This window comes from Galeopterus variegatus, unplaced genomic scaffold (assembly GCF_000696425.1).
Source record: "Galeopterus variegatus unplaced genomic scaffold, G_variegatus-3.0.2 Scaffold2640, whole genome shotgun sequence".
Lineage (NCBI taxonomy): Eukaryota > Metazoa > Chordata > Mammalia > Dermoptera > Cynocephalidae > Galeopterus > Galeopterus variegatus.
The window spans coordinates 47826-50180 of record NW_007728751.1 but is presented as its reverse complement, the minus strand read 5'-3'; the positions used below and the strand labels follow the sequence as shown (position 1 = coordinate 50180).

At 42.4% G+C, this 2355-nt stretch overlaps 1 protein-coding gene across 1 annotated transcript in view; it reads left to right on the top strand.

Moving 5' to 3' along the window:
- Nucleotides 1-1302: 1302 nt before the first annotated feature.
- The window catches only part of LOC103598494 (FYVE, RhoGEF and PH domain-containing protein 4-like), a gene marked incomplete at its 3' end in the record, with an annotated part of 45235 nt that continues 44182 nt past the window's right edge, over nucleotides 1303-2355 (top strand). The window contains exon 1 of the mRNA XM_008582490.1: nucleotides 1303-1358. The remainder of the gene's footprint in view (nucleotides 1359-2355) is intronic.

Genomic DNA, 2355 nt, shown 5'->3' with positions numbered 1-2355 from the left:
TCAATCTATTGTTAATATCACCATGTCAACCAGAAGAGAGGGAAATTTAACATGTGTATATAGAGAAAACACTGACATGACTTTTTTAAAAAGTCTCTGAAATTCAACATATATAACATCTTTTCCCCTTCTTCTATGTCTCATGATGTATTTCAGTGTTGTTCTTTTATTTTATTATTTTTTGTGTGTGACCGGCAAGGGGACCAGAACCCTTGGCTTGGCGTCTTCCGCACCGCGCTCAGCCAGTGAGCACACCAGCCATCCCTCCTATATAGGACCCGAACCCGCGGCCTCGGTGCTCCCAGCGCCGCACTCTCCCGAGTGAGCCATGGGGTCGGCCCTCAGTGTTGTTTTATAGGACTTTTTTTTTTTTCCCTTTTGTCTTTTTTTTCGTGACCGGCAACGGATCGCAACCCTCAGTGTCGCGCCCGTACCGGACCGGGACCGGCAACGGGATCACAACCCTCGGTGTCGCGTCCGCACCTCGCTCAGCCAGTGAGCGGCCGGTCTGCATGTGGGATCTGAACCCTCGGCGGGAGCACCGCCGCACTCTCAAGCGGCACACCGCAGCAGCATGCCACCGGGCCGGCCCTTTATAGGACATTTTGAGTTTTGAATTCTAAATGAACATGGCGTTGATATCTGTATCATCTCACCATTTCTTTGGAAAACATGCGTCAGTATTAGCTTGTGTCACGGATGTTGATGTGGAGCCTGAGTAAGCTGGTGGGTGAGAGGTTTTGTGTGTGTGCATGCCTGTATTTATTCATTTCTAATCTAACCATTCTTCTAGAGTCTTTAGGTCAGCTGTCATGTTGGTTCTTTCCTGCTTTGTTCACTTGGAGTTGCTTGATGACTGGTGACTGACTGAACACTGCAAAGGAACGCTTTTAATGGCTTAGTGCTGGGGCCCTCCAGTCCTCTTCCTTGTCTGCATCATAGCAGCTGCATTCTGCCCTTTCCGAAGAGTGTGTGTGTAGCAGTCTTCTGTCAGCATGTGTTATAAGATCTCTAAAGCACGTGGAATGAGATCTTTCCCAGTAAAACTCTTTGTCAAGGCCAGCACACATGGGGAAAATATTTCTGTGCCTGGTCTTGTTACTATGACTGTTTTTGTTTTATGGGATTAGGAGAAATTTAACTTACAAGACAGAGTTGTGCTTTGCCTCTGTATTTACCTGCCCTTTCTTTCTGAACTCTCACAGGCAGCAGTTTCTGTCCAAAGATCACTATAGTTCCACTTTGTTCGACAAACAGCACAACTACGCTGATTGATCGGAATGAATCTGATGAAGAGGCTCAGGGAATAAATGGGAAAACGCCTGCGAAACACACAGCTGCATATCCAAAGCCACAAGGTACGCTTATCGGGGGTTTCTGCTCAGGGTAGGTGTTTTGTTGACCGGTGAACAATCTTCTTCTATCCAGAAAAATGAAGACCATAATGAAACAGTGCTAAGCTGTAAAAGAAATGAATTGGGTACACTATTTTTTAAGAGAAGAGTCAATCTATGAACCTTCCCAGGCAGAGGTTGTTATTTGCTCTGCTCATGAAACAACTTATGTGTTTCTCTATTATGGTTCTTTTTACGTTGCTGAAATTGTTTGCATGTCCCCTTACCGGTTCTGTGATCTTTTCATGCATTCTGCCTGACCTAGCACAGGGCTGAACTTTACTGTCTGTGTAATAAATGTGTCTGGAACTACTGTCAGGCAGAAGTGACTTGTTAGATGTCAGAGGATCTATATGTGATTTTATAGTATTAAGGAACTTGGGCTTGAAAACACGTTTTAGTAAGGTCATCCACAGATATCAAAAGTAAACCGTCCATTCAGGATTGAGGTCAACAAGGGGAAAGACAAAAGATATAATGGTGGAAAGCTTTGAATGTTTTGTTCAGTGATCATTTCCTTTCACAAAGAAATTTCCATTGGATTGGGTATTTACTTGGAGAAACACAAAATTATAGTTTTGATGATAGAGAGCAAGTCCTTTTGAAATGTAGCACAAAGAGCTAAGCTACACTAGGGTTTAATGTGCAGTTTCTTCCTAATAGATTTTCATTTATAATAAATGCTGAATAGTCATGAAGCAATACGGGCATTTTCAGAATTATTGTGCTTTGGAAAAATCACTTTACACTTTGTGTTTACTTTGGTCATTTTCCCATTCTTGCAAAGAAAAAAGCATCCTTAAAGCTCTATGTTTTAAGGATTTCTGAAAGAAACCTTTAAACCATGTTTTAAATGTCATCTTCTAAATTAGGGGATATTTGTCTTTATTCTCGCGACTAGCTGTATTTGTAGTGGTATGGTGGATGGCTATCAAACAAGTCATATGATTGGTAATTCAAG